At 34.2% G+C, this 14,455-nt stretch overlaps 1 protein-coding gene and 1 long non-coding RNA gene across 6 annotated transcripts in view; one reads left to right on the top strand and one right to left on the bottom strand.

Annotated features, from left to right (window-relative positions):
• The window catches only part of LOC141372613 (uncharacterized), a 69,180-nt gene extending 58,254 nt beyond the window's left edge, over positions 1 to 10,926 (bottom strand). Inside the window, exon 1 of the long non-coding RNA XR_012377935.1 lies at positions 10,888 to 10,926. This is a non-coding gene — a long non-coding RNA (uncharacterized lncRNA). The remainder of the gene's footprint in view (positions 1 to 10,887) is intronic.
• Positions 1 to 14,455, top strand: part of LOC112835807 (UDP-glucuronosyltransferase 2A2) — a 54,534-nt gene that overhangs the window by 10,929 nt on the left and 29,150 nt on the right. The gene's annotated exons all lie outside the window — the stretch shown is intronic.

Here is a 14,455-nt window from a genome sequence, read left to right as displayed (position 1 = left end):
GCAAGCCATCAAAGCAGGAATATCCTCACTGTAACGTGACCTTCATCTTCCCTTTCACAAGCAGAATTTGTATATATTTTTTTTCTTTCCTCGTTTTTGGAATATTCTTCATCCAATTTTCCATCACTTAAACTTTTAAATTTCTTCATAGAGTTGTCTGAGGGAAGATATTGAACTTACCACACATATATAAATAAAAGATATGCAAGATAATTCAAATTTGTATATGCATTTAAAAATATGGTAATTAGAATTTTAAAAGTAAAATGTTGTGTTTTTATATTCCCTATAATGTCACTTAACTACATTTTCTTTTTCTCTGGGTTCCAAATTTCATATGCCTCAATGACATATTTTGATTTATTTTTTATTTATTTATTTTCAAAAAAGATTTTATTTATTTATTTGACAGAGAGAGACACAGCGAGAGAGGGAACACAAGCAGGGGGAATGGGAGAGGGAGAAGCAGGCCTCCCTCTGAGGAGGGAGCCCAATGGGGGGCTCAATCCCAGGACCCTGGGATCATGACCCAAGCCGAAGGCAGCCGCTTAACGACTGAGCCACCCAGGTGCCCCAATGACATATTTTGATTTAAATTTAGATGTTATTTTCCAAGACATTTGCAATGTGTCCTTTAATAATTACTTCTGCCCATAGATGCATCACATACCAACTATTGCAGGTATTGAGTGAGATAACACTCTCTGTTCCTTAAATAAGGGGATACAAAAAGTAAGGTGGTGAAGGTTTGGAAAGCACATGAGGTTCTGGGTTCAAGTTCCATTTGCTGTGTAGTTTCAGGCAAGTGATTTAAACTCTGAGTCACAACATTTCTACCTTTTTAAAAGGGGGTAATTATTTCATTGGACTCTTCAGGATGATCATATGATATATGGATATGCTATGTCAATTATAAAGAATTTTACTTATGTTAAATGTTATTTACAGCAAACTATGTAAGAACTCTGCAAATGACAAAAGCCCAGGTTCTGTGCTTACTAAGTAGTCAATATAGATAAGCAAAGAATAAATAGCCTCTGGGGTATACTAACTCTTCCTTCTCAGAAGGAATCATGACAGATTATATAATGTATGCAAAAGCCTTTGTAAAACAATGTTCTTATCTTCTCATTTTCACAGGATCATAATCTAGTTCCAGAAATCCCATATCCTGAGAAATTAGAAATCATATTTACTTTAATCCTTTATACTCCTCATGTTACTAAACATACTTGAACAACAAATAATTGCCTTGGATATTTTATTTCAAATTGAAGTATTGGGAGTAGTATAATCTAATCTGTCTTTTGACTGCAATTACATTCTTAAAAGTATTAGGGACACCTGGTAGCTATAAACTGATAGTGAAGTAGGTCAGGTACCTTACATTTGATATTATTATCAAACACAGGAGAGCACAGGATATTTAATAACATCAAATTGCAGGAGAGTTTCCATCTCCATGTTTAATCTTTAGTTCTCTGGGAAAAATCAACTAGAAAAATAGCATGTTTAAGTGTGATAAAGAAACATTCCAAGTTTCTATATTGAAGGAAACGAGTAAGTTAGAAGGAAATATCTAACTGTACTGGTTAAAAATCCTGTTTTATTTATCAGTGAGATCTTAAATATCATGGATGAAGCAAATAAAATTCATGAATTCAATTTTAAATATGCTTCTAACACCTAATGGAACAGGCCTATCTGGAAATATGACAATCATTGCTATTCATATACAGGAGTGAACCTCTAATTAATCTTGCTCAAGCCCAGCGTTCCGCAGGGCACGTTCAAATTGCACTGGGCTTGATCTCTCCGCAGCCTCCGAGAGATCTGCTGACCGGCAAGTAGATAGCTCTAATGTGGACAGAATTTGGGACTCACCTTTGCCACCACTATAGGAAGGATGAGGGCCTGAAAGCTGTAGTGGAACCAAACAGGTATAGCAATGGCATGTCCCCATTTGTCCGTGTCTTTTTATTTACCAGTCTGTTTCCATCTTTCCAAGCACACTGCAGATCAAGAGAGCAGAAAGCCCAGTACTAATCCAGGCACCGTTTGGCCAGTGGAGCCCACTTTTCCACATCAGCACCACACTGGTTCCATGTTGCTCCCTTTCTCTCCCTCTTGCAAAATTTTAAATGGATTCCCTAGAACTAGTGCTACCTTTCCCAGTCCATGAAGAAACAGAACGAAACAAAACAAAACAAAACAAAACAAAACAAAAAGCTTTTTAAAGCTTCTTAACATTTCTTCTCTACCTTACTTGCCTGGAATGGGGCTAGATTAATCACATTTTTTTAATATATATTTGATTTCTGCTTCCCGTTCTGGACCCAGTGTTTTGTTTATTTGTTATACATTCTAATCCCCATTGTCAATCTCCCATCCTTTTTCTGGAAAACTTGTATCTATCTCTCTGTTAATCTTCCCTCACATAAGGCTTCTAATTCCTTCTCACATGCAATTTCCCTAGGATCAGTGCTGTAAGGTTTTTAAAATTCTGTGTAACCTATCTTTTGAAGTAATACATAAATCCTAATTTTACAGTTTACTGAAGTTTCACAATATGAACCTACCCAGGCAACCAGCACCCAAATCAAGAACCAAAACTTACCCATAACTCCTCTTTCTCCTCATACCAGTCTCTACAACTCCTAAGGGTAGCCACTTGACTTCTAACACTACAGATTAATTTTGCCTGATTTTAAATTTTGTATAAACGAACCACACATTGTGTACTCTTTTGCATTTTGGTTCTTTTGCTAATGTTTTTTATATTCACCCAAGTTTTTGCATAGAGGTATAATTTGTTCATTCTCAGAGTTATGTAAATTCCATTGAATTAACATACCACATTTTATTTATCCATTTTGCTGTTGATAAACATGTACACTATCCTGGTTTTGGCTATTTATGATAAACATTGCTATGAACATTCTTTTACATGTCTTTTGGCAAATATGCGTGTGTCATACCTGAGTGGAAATACTAAGTCATAGGGTATGCATTGCTTAGCTTTAGAACATACCGTTAAAATCTAGTTTCTCAAGTGCTTGTGCCAATCAATAATCCCATCAGCCATTTACTAGGATTCCAGTTGTTCTTCATTCTTACTAACAATTAGTATTTTCTTTTTGCCTTTTGAAAAAATTATAACCATGCTGTTGATGTGTAGGTTTATCTCATTTTTAAAAAAGATTAGAAACTAATTTATACATGGTAAAAGGAAGTGTATAAAGTATACAGTGTGATTTGTTTTGTTGAATGTATATATCTCTGTAACCAGCACATCAATCAATTTCTGGGATTCCTTTTCTAAAAATGCTGTTCTCCACACCTTTTCAGAATGAGTAACTCTTACCACTTAGTTTTTATTCTTCATTCTGATTTCCATTTTCCTTTTATGGGCTTTTAAAATGCATTATCTAATAATTTTAACTCCAAAAGTAACATGATTACATTGTCACTCATATTCAGTTTGTGCTCCATCAAGAAGCTTTGGTCTAGCTCTATTCAGTGATTCTGCAGCTAACACCCTTGCTAATTGTACCATCTTTGCTATTAACTTATTAAATAGCTACTCTTACTAAACACCTACCGAGAGCTTTGGTAGGTACAATGCAGACATTATTACTAATCCAATACACAAGCCAAGAATGATCATTATCTTTTACATTGGAGCCATCAAAATTCAGAAAGATTAAGGATTTTGCTGAAATCACCAAATATATAACCGAAACTGAGAAGACCTTATGTATATTAAATCCACTACATAAAGAAATTCACATTCCTAGGAATAATGACCGCCCCATAATTTCCAGGATTTTAATATGAAAAGTCATAGGTAGGGAAAAGAAAGAAACAAGTCTGCCCAACTCCCAGTATTTGCTTGGTGACCTGGTGTTTCCTGTGAGCATTCTCTCACCCAACTTTTTTGAGGGCACTGCTGTGACTATTTCAACTTGATAGACTTTGTTTTGCAAGTTAAAAATCTTTGATTATTTTGGTACAAACTGTCTCTGTTGTCACAGAGAAGTGTGTGGTCCTGAGTTTGCTGAACTTTGCTTTGTCTTCAGGGTATGGCATGCAAGTCCTGGGTACCTTTGGCCTTTCCTGCTTGCTTATGGTGTTATAGGAATTTTGAAATAATCTTAACTAGCTTTTGAGGAGGAAAAGAACTAGTGTTATTTGCATTGGCATACAGTTAAGTGCAAATGTTTGGTTTAAACTCTCATTTTAACTGTCACCATTACAAGAATATATTATTATTTTACTTTTAAAAATTATCTATGTGTCTTTTGGAGTGTTTACCAATGTTTCTTATATAGGTTTTACATATTTGTTGTTAAATTTCAGCCAACTGATGTGCTTTGCTGTTGGCCTTATAAATGGGTTCCCTCTTCCTTTTCTCTTCTATTGGTTATTGTTTGTATACATAAATCCTAATTATCATTCAATTTCAATTTCATATCCTGATATTTGTCCATATTATCCTATGCTTCACAGTAGTCATCCAGACACATGTTCATTAAACTGATACTAGAAATAAATTACATCTCCCTTTCTAATTCTTATGTCACTGGTCACCTTCTCTTGTCTAATTTTACTTCTGATAAATTCAGACTTATTTAATAATAGTGAAGATAGTTGTCTTCATCTTTTATTTTTAAATTTGGTTGAAATGACTAAATTTTATTCATTAATTAACTTGCTTGTTTATGAGCCATGTGAAGAAAAGATCAATTACTTAATTACTATCACACTTAATGTTTTCTTTTGTAAATCAGAACTGTGTCAAGTTTTGTCAACTTTTTTCTTCCACCTATGGCAAGAATTATTTGATTTTCTACACAAGTTAATAGATGAATTATATGAATAGATTTCCTATTATTGAATTATTTCTGGAAGGACTTTAAATAATTTTTGTATAAATCATTAATATCTTGCTGGATATATTTTTATTGATAAATGAAGGGCTGCATAGAAATAGAATAAAAAATATTCCACTTTTATGCAATCTCTTTAAGATTTTGGAAACATATCATAGACATTTCATGAAAATAACCTTTGTTTTCCTTCTTTTTCTATGCTTGTCACACTTTAAAAGCTTTTTTATTTTTGATATTTTAAGGTTTAGTATAATTTTCTATTCTTTTTCCTCCAGATTTATTGAGATATAATTGACATAATATTGTGCAAATTTAAAGTGTACAAAGTAATGATTTGATAGATGCATATATTGTAAAATGATTACAACAAGAAAGTTAGTTAACACTTCTATCACCTCATATAGTTGCAGTTGTGTGTGTGTGTATGTGGTAGAACTTACTCTTTTAGCAACTTTCAAATATATTATAGAGTATTGTTAACTATAGTCACCATGTTGTACATTATATCTCCAGAACTTATTTATCTTGTAACTGGAAGTTTGTACCCTTTGATCACCTTCACCCATTTCCTCCACCTCTCAACCTCTACCTCTGGAAACCACCATTCTACTCTCTGATGAGTTTGACTTTTTTTAGTTTCCATATACAGGTGAGATCAGACAGAATTTGTCTTTCTCTGCTTGACTTGCTTCACTTAGCATAACACTCTCAAGGTTCATCCATGTTGAACCTAGTTGAAAATGGCAGGTTTCCCTTATTTCTCATGGCTAATTTCTGTCCCATTGTGTGATATATACATCACAACTTCTTCATTCATCTGTCAACAGACACTTTGGTTGTTTCTATATTTTGTCTGTTGTGAGAATGCTGAAATAAACATGAGAGTGCAAATATCTTTCCAAGACAGTAATTTCATTTCCTTTGGATATATACCCAGAAGTGAAATTGCTGGATCATATAGTACCTCTACATTTAATTTTATGAGGAACCTCCATACTGTTTTCCACAGTGGCTGTACCAGTTTACATTCCCACCAGCAGTGCACAACGGTTCCTTTCCTCCACAGTTTTGCCAACACTTATCGCTTGTCTTTTTGAAAATAACCATTTTAACAAGTGTGAGACGATAACTCATTGTGATTTTGATTTGCATTTCCTGGTGATTAGTGATGTTGACCTCCTTTTCATGTACCTGTTGGCCATTTTTATGTTTTCTTTGGAAAAATATCTCTTTGGGTCCTCTTCCCATTTTTAATTGGATTATTTGGGGTCTTCTGCTGTGAGTCCCTTACATATTTTGAATATTAATCTTTTATCAGATATGTGCTTTGCAAATATTTTCTCCCATTCTGTAGGTTAACTTTTCACTTAGTTTCTTTTGCTGTGCAGAAGCTTTTGAGTTTGATGTGGTACCAATTGTTTATTTTTGTCCTTGTGTTTTGTTGTTGAGGTGTCATATCCATAAAATCATTGCCAAGACCAATATCAAGCTGCTTTGATTCTATGTTTTCTTTTTTTTTTTAAGACTTTTTTTCTTTATTTATTTGACAGAGAGAGAGAGAGAGAGTGAGAGCAGGAACACAAGCAGGGGGACAGGAGAGGGAGAAGCAGGCTTCCCGCCGAGCAGGGAGCCCCATGTGGGACTCGATCCCAGGATGCTGGGATCACAACCTGAGCCGAAGGCAGACGCTTAATGACTGAGCCACCCAGGCGCCCTGATTTTATGTTTTCTTCTAGGAGTTCTATGGTTTCAGGTCTTATATTTGTCTTTACCATTTTGAGTTCATTTTTGTGAGTGGTGTAAGATAAGGATCCAATTTCATTCTTTGGCATAAGGATATCCAGTTTTCCTAGCTTCATTTATTGAAGAGACTATCTTTTCTCTATTGAGTGTTCTTGGATTCCTTGCCAAATATTAGTTAACCATATATGCATGTGTTTATTTCTGAGTTCTCAATTCTGAGCTATTGATCTATGTGTTTGTTTTTATGTCACTATCATATTATTTTAATTGCTGTACCTTGTAAATATAGTTTAAAATCAGGAAGTGTGAGGCCTCCAGCTTTGATCTTTTTTCTTGGGATTATTTTGGCTATTCAGGATCTTTTGTTGTTCCATACATTTTAGGATACTTTTTCTATTTCTGTAAAAAATGCCATTGGAATCTTAATAGGGATTACACTGAATCTATAGATTGCTTTGGGTAGTATGGACATTTTAACAACATTAATTTGTATGATCATGAACACAAGATGTCTTTCCCTTTATTTGTGTCTTCAATTTCTTTCATCAATGTTTTAAAGTTTTCCATGTACAATTATAGGTCCAAATGTGAGACCTGAAACCATAAAAATCCTAGAAGAGAGCACAGGTAGGAATTTCTCTGACATTGGTCATAGAAACATTTTTCTAGATATGTCTCCTAAGGCAAGGGACAAAAAAGCAAAAGTAAACTATTGGGATTACATCACAGTGCACAGTGAAGGAAGAAATCAACAAAACTAAGAGACAACCTACTGAATGGGAGAAGGTATTTGTAAATGATATATCCAAAGGGTTAGTATCCAAAATATAGGAAGAACTTATACAACTCAACACCCCCAAAACAAATAATCCAATTCAAAAATGGGTAGAAGACATCAATAGACATTTCTCCAAAGAAGACATACAGATGGTCAACCAACATATAAAAAGATGCTCAACACTCATCATCAAAGAAATGCAAATCAAAAGCAGGTGAGGTTAGGTATCATTTCACACCTGTCAGAATGGCTAAAATCAAAACTACAAGAAAAGAGTGTTGACAGGATGTGGAAAAAAAGGAACACTCGGGCACTGTTAATGAGAATGTAAACTGGCATAACCACTGTGGAAAACAGTATGGAAATCTCTCAAAAAATTAAAAGTAGAATTACCATATGATCCAGTAATTCCACTACTGGGTATTTACTCAAAGACTATGAAAACACTAATTCAAAAAATATATATGCACCCCTATGTTTATTAAAGCATTATTTACAACAGCAAATTATGGAAGCAACCCAAGTGTCCATTAATAAATGAATAGATACACACACAATGGAATGCTATACAGCCATGAAAAGAATGAAATCTTGCCATTTGCAACAATCTGGATGGTTCTAGAAGGGATAATGCTAATTGAAATGATTTAGTCAGAGGACAAATACCATATGATTTCATTTACATGTAGAATTTAAAAAATAAAACAGGGGCGCCTGGGTGGCTCAGTCGTTAAGCGTCTGCCTTAGGCTCAGGTCATGATCCCGGAGTCCTGGGATCAAGCCCTACATCAGGCTTCCCGCTCAGCAGGAGGCCTGCTTCTCCCTCTCCCACTCCCCTTGCTGGTGTTCCCTCTCTCACTGTGTCTCTCTCTATCAAATAAAAAAAAAGATTAAAAAACAAAAGAAAGAAAGAAAGAAAAAAGAGACAAAGGTAAAAAGAGACTTTTTTTTATTTTTTTTATTGTTATGTTAATCACCATATATTACATCATTAGTTTTTGATGCAGTGTTCCATGATTCATTGTTTGTTCATAACACCCAGTGCGCCATGCAAAACGTGCCCTCCTCAATACCCATCACCAGGCTAACCCATCCCCCCACCCCCCTACCCTCTAGAACCCTCAGTTTGTTTTTCAGAGTCCATCATCTCTCATGGTTCGAAAAAGAGACTTTTAACTATAGAGAACAAACTGATGGTTACCAGAGGGGAGTTGATGGGGGGGGATGGATGTAATAGGTAAAGGGAATTAAAAGTACATTTATCATGATGAGTAATGTATAGAATTGTTCAAACCCTATATTGCACACCAGAAATTAATATAACACTGTATATTAACTATACTGGAATTAAAAGCAAAAAATAATAAAGTTTTCCATGTACAGATATTTCACTTTATTGGTTAAATTTATTCCTAAGTATTTTATTATTTTTGGTGCTGTTTTGTAAATAGGATAAAAATAATTTTTAAAAATTAATTTTACTGCTGTTTTGTTGTTAGTGTATAAAAACAACTTAGTTTTGTATGTTGATTTTGTATCTTGCATCTTTACTAAATTCATTTATTAGTTTTAACAGATTTTTGGTGGAGTCTTTAAAATTTTCTGTCTATAAAATGATGTCATCTTCAAGCAGAGAAAATTTTACTACCTCTTTTCTAATTCAGATGTCTTTTATTTCTTTTTCCTTGTCTGACTGCTTTTACTAGGACTTCCAGTACTGTGTTGAATAGGAATGCTGAGAGTTGGCATCCTTGTGGTTTCTGATCTTAGAGGAAAACCTTTCAATCTTTCACCATTGTGGATGATGTTAGCAATGGGCTTGTTATAATTTTCTGTAAAATATCTTGAGCTGAGGAATTTATTGCAAGAGAATGCTTTGCAATATATATACTTCCTAAAATTTAGAAGCTTTCTTTTTTGACTTCTGTCAATTTTGGTTAATGTTAGATAGATGATAGATAGATGATAGATAGATATAGATAGATAGATGATAGATAGATAGATAGATAGATAGATAGATAGATAGATAGATAGATGATAGATAGATAATATAATTTTATCCATCCTTAAGTCATCAAATGTATTTTCTTAGAGTCCTGGTAACTGACTTTTTAAGTGTCTTTTTTTTTTTTTAGATTTATTTATTTATTTGAGAGAGAGAGAGAGACCACACATGAGCCAGGGGAGGGGTAGAGGGAGAAGCAGTGGGAGAAGGAAAGAATCTCAAGCAGACTCCCTTCAGAGACTTATACGGGGCTCCATCTCATGACCCTGAGACCATGTCCTGAACTGAAATCAAGAGTCGGTTGCTCAACTGGCTGAGGTACCCAGCTACCCCTTAAGTGTCTTCTTTATATCTACTCTCTTTACATTTTTAGAGTTCCTTTTTACTACGATTTTTCTACTTTCCCTGTAATGCATTCCCATATGTAGTCATCTTCCATGCTGACTCTGGTCTTGGCTATTTATCTTGCTTTGGCCAGTGTAACTTTAGTGAATGTAATATAAGTGGCCTCTTGCAAGCAGCTTACTCTCCCTGCTCTGTGATATTTAAATATATATATATATATATAAATGGAAATATTTATTTAGAATAAGAAACCTTTACAAAATATTGATTTTGTAAAAACTGACAAATGCCATAAGCAACACAAAATCCAGGAAAAAATCACATTTTTAAATTTACTTCCTGGCATTTCTTTATAAGCTTTTTTTGTAACTTTTTTGGCTGAATATTCTTTAATTGCCTTATTCACATGACATTTTATAATTCTATTTTCTGTAGAGAATAAGGATAATTCAATCTGCTCTCTAGCATGGTTGATCAAAATTTATTTTTTACTATTGATAATTAAAGAAAAATTTTTTTCTGCTTCACAACTTGCTTTTGGGTCATATCAGATAAACTTTCAGGATTATTGCCAAATTTGAGAAAACCTTTGTCAAGTTTCCTTTAAAATAGTTGTAAGTTTTGAAAGAACATTTCATAGACCAAATTCTGACTCTATAATTTTTAAATTTTTAAAAATTTTTATTTTTATTTTTTTAATTGAGGTATAATTAACATACAACATTATGTTAGTTTCAGGTGTACAATATAATGATCTAATATTTGTATATATTGCAAAATAATCACCATAGTAAGTCTAGTTAATATCTATCACTATACATAGTTACAAAATTTTTTTGTGTGATAAAAACTTTTAAAATTTACTTTCTTAGCAAGTTTCGAATATGTAATACAGTATTATTAACTATAGTCACTGTGCTGTACATTACAGCATGCATGGGGCATACAGCCCCATGAGTATTTATTTTATAACTGGAAGTTTGGAGCTTTTGACTCCCTTTACCCATTTCACTCACCCTGTGCCTCCAGCAACCAGCAATTGTTCTCTGTATCCATAAGCTTATTGTTGTTATTGTTAGATTCTACATATAAGTGAGATCATACACTATTTTTCCTTCTCTAACCTGTTTCACTTAGCATGATGTCCTCAAGGTCCAAGCATGTTGCTGTGAACTTTTCATTTTGTGATTTAACCTTCCAGCATGCTGAATGGCAAGGCACACAACTCAGGGTATTTGCCCACAAAGATATGAGCCAAACAACTGCAAAACATGCATGTGATAACCTCTAGTAGCAGCTAGCCCTTTGATGACTCAGATCCATGTGATCATAAAAAAGGTCAGCACAGAATAGCTCTGCTTAGACTAGATCAGAATTGTGCGGAGTCAGAGGTAAATAGAGAGTTGTTGTTTTAAGACTATAAGGCTTTGCATAGTTTGTCATTTGATAATAGAAAATGAATAAAAAGACTTCTAGGTTTGAAGTACTCCATTTGTTAAATCCTGGACCTCTACTTTGCTTCTACCTCTACATATGCACTCTCTTTTTTGCACTTTGGTATCCAGTGATGTGCTATAAATGTTTTAACAATTGGCTTTCTGTGGTGTAAAAAGAAAAAAAAACACATTTATATAACATTTATTAATATCTGTGGTGTAACTCCTCCCACCTTGACTAATTTCAAGCTAGTGGTGATATAACAGCCAGCTTGGAAAAACACATAGAAATTAACAATTAACTTTCATGAGCCTGTAATAGTCAGGTCCAGATAACCTCTTGCAGATCCCTTTATGACACCGGCTTTGATTCATTAATATGCCCAAAGTTCGTGGACACAAGTTTATAGCTGAAAAATGTTGTACTCTTCAACACATGCTGCAGACTAGTATCTGGGCCTATAAATATTATACCCAGATACAAATGCAAGCATATACAAATTCTTTTCTTAGTAAAGCGGAAGCTTCTCTCTCTTGGAGAAATCTATTCCCCAAGAGAAATCTTGGGCAATAAATAAATGCCCTCCTCTGTAGTTCATTTTTATAGCTACATCACTCCCATCTCCACTTATGTATATTATCAATATGTGCATTTCCAACATACATCATTTTTTACTCTTCAGGAAAATTGTTACTTTTTAAATACTTCTGAAAAGTCAAATGGATAGAATGGCTCTCCTTTCCCAACATCTTCCAAGATACTACGATAAAGTTTACCTTCTAGGAAAGATCATTTTCTAGGAAATACTATGCTATCTAATAATCTTAAACACTGCAACAAGATGTTTGAAATTTCAATAAAACGCCTCCTATGCACTGGATACCTATATAAAAGAGAAAGAAAATGAAAAGTAACAATTGAGTATCTCATATAGTATTCATAAATTTCTTTTATTTAAAAATTAGTAATTGCTTTAGAATTTAGTATTTTTAGATCAGGCCAACTGTTCTGCATGTCTCATGACTTTTACTGCTTATATATTTCACAGATAATGTAAATGTGCACTAAATCTGAAATTTAAGACCATTTGGACACTATTAAAAATGGAAAACACAAAGGCCATCATGTTTCGTTTTTGTTTATGTTTTTTTAGAGGGACGAGGGGGAGAGGCAGAAGGAGAGGGACAGCCTCTTAAGCAGGCTCCACACCCAGCACAGAGCCCAATCTCACAACCTTAAGATCATGGCCTGAACTGAAAAGAGTCAGATGCTTAACTGACCGAGCCACCCAGGTGTCCTGTTGGCATGCTTTTTATTAACATTTGACAATGGGGCATCCAAGGAAATACTGGATCCCTGATGCATCACACTTTTCTAGCCCTTAGTAAAGATAATAGAAATTAGATACCTGACCATGCTGTATATTTTATGAAGGCAGCATTTCAAACAGAAATTTGAAAAGAAATATTTTGATCTACATGTCAATTTAATGGTGCAATATTAGAATTATGCTACTTATAGTTTAGGAATATTTGTAATATTTGTAATATTATGCTATGTCTTCCCTTCTGAACACAATCCATGAAAGAAGTAATTTTTAAGCTGGACTTCATTAAAATTAAAAAATTCTGCTCTGTGAAAGACAATGTCAAGAGAATAAAGAAAACAATCTCTAGACTGGGAGAAAATATTTGTAAAGGACATGTTTGATAAAGAACAGTTACAATGTCAAAAGAACTCTTAAAACTCCACAGTAAGAAAACATATAACCCAATTAAAATATGGGCCAAAGACATTAACAGACACCTTACCAAAGAAAATAGGCGGCAAATAAGCGTATAAAATGATGCTCCACATCATTTGTCATTAGAGAATTGTAAATTAAAACAATAAGGAGATACCACTACATTCTTATTAGCAGGGCCAAAATGTGGAACACAGACTACAGCAAATGCTAATGAGAATGTGGAGCAACAGGAACTCTCATTCATTGCTAGTGGAAGTGCAATCTGGTATAGCCACTTTGGAAGACATTTGGCATTTTCTTACAAAACTAAACATAATCTTACTATATGATCCAGGAATTATGCCCCTTGGTATTTCCCCAGTGGAGGTTAAAACTTATGTTCACAGGAAACCCTGCACATTGATGTGTTAACAGATTTATGTGTAATTGCCCAAATTGGAAGCAACCAACATGCCCTTCAGTAGGTAGTGGATATATTGTGGTAGATCCAGACAGTGGAATATTATTCAGCACTAAAAAGAAATGAGCTACCAAGCTGTGAAAAGACATGGAGGAACTGTAAATGTATATTAGTAAGTGAAAGAAGCCAACCTGGAAAGGCTACATGTGGTATGATTCCAACTATATGATAGTCAGGAAAAGGCAAAGAATGAAGACAGTAAAAAGTTTAGTGGCTGTCAACGATTAGGGGAGGAAAAGATGAATAGACAGAGCACAGGGGATTTTTAAAGCAGTGAAACTATTCTGTATGATACAATGGTAGATCAGAACAGTATGGCACTCGCACAAAAATAGACACATAGATCAGTGGAACAGAATAGAAAACCCATAAATGAACCCACAACTATATGATCAATTATTATTTGACAAAGCAGGAAAGAATATCCAATGGGAAAAAGAGTCTCTTTAACAACTGGTGTTGGGAAAACTGGACAGCAACATGCAAAAGAATGAAACTGGACCACTTTCTTACACCAAACACAAAATAAATTCAGAGTGGATTAAAGACCTAAATGTGAGACAGGAAACCATAAAAATCCTAGAGGAGAATGCAGGCAGTAACCTCTTTGACATTGGCCATAGCAACTTCTTACTAGATATCTCTTGAGGCAAGGGAACCAAAAGCAAAAATAAACTATTAGCATTCATCAAAATAAAAAGCTTCTGCACAGTGAAGGAAATGAATAAAACTAAAAGACAACCTATGGAATGGGAGAAGATATTTACAAATGATGTATCTGATAAAAGGTTAGTACCCAAAATATATGAAGTACTTTAAAACTCAACACCCAAAAAATGAATAATCCAACTAAAAAATGGGCAGAAGACATGAATAGACATCTTCCCAAAGACATCCAAATGGCCAAGAGACACATGAAAAGATGCTCAACATCACTGATCATCAGAGAAATATAAATCAAAACTACAATGAGATACCACCTCACACCTGTCACAATGGCTAACATCAACAACATGTAACTTTCATTCTTAATTTCTATTTTCCATAC

Source organism: Callorhinus ursinus, unplaced genomic scaffold (assembly GCF_003265705.2).
Source record: "Callorhinus ursinus isolate GAN/ISIS: 27379988/994484 unplaced genomic scaffold, GSC_fseal_2.0 scaffold4, whole genome shotgun sequence".
NCBI lineage: Eukaryota > Metazoa > Chordata > Mammalia > Carnivora > Otariidae > Callorhinus > Callorhinus ursinus.
Note: the sequence above shows the minus strand (reverse complement) of the source record. Positions and strands in the feature narration are given on the sequence as shown.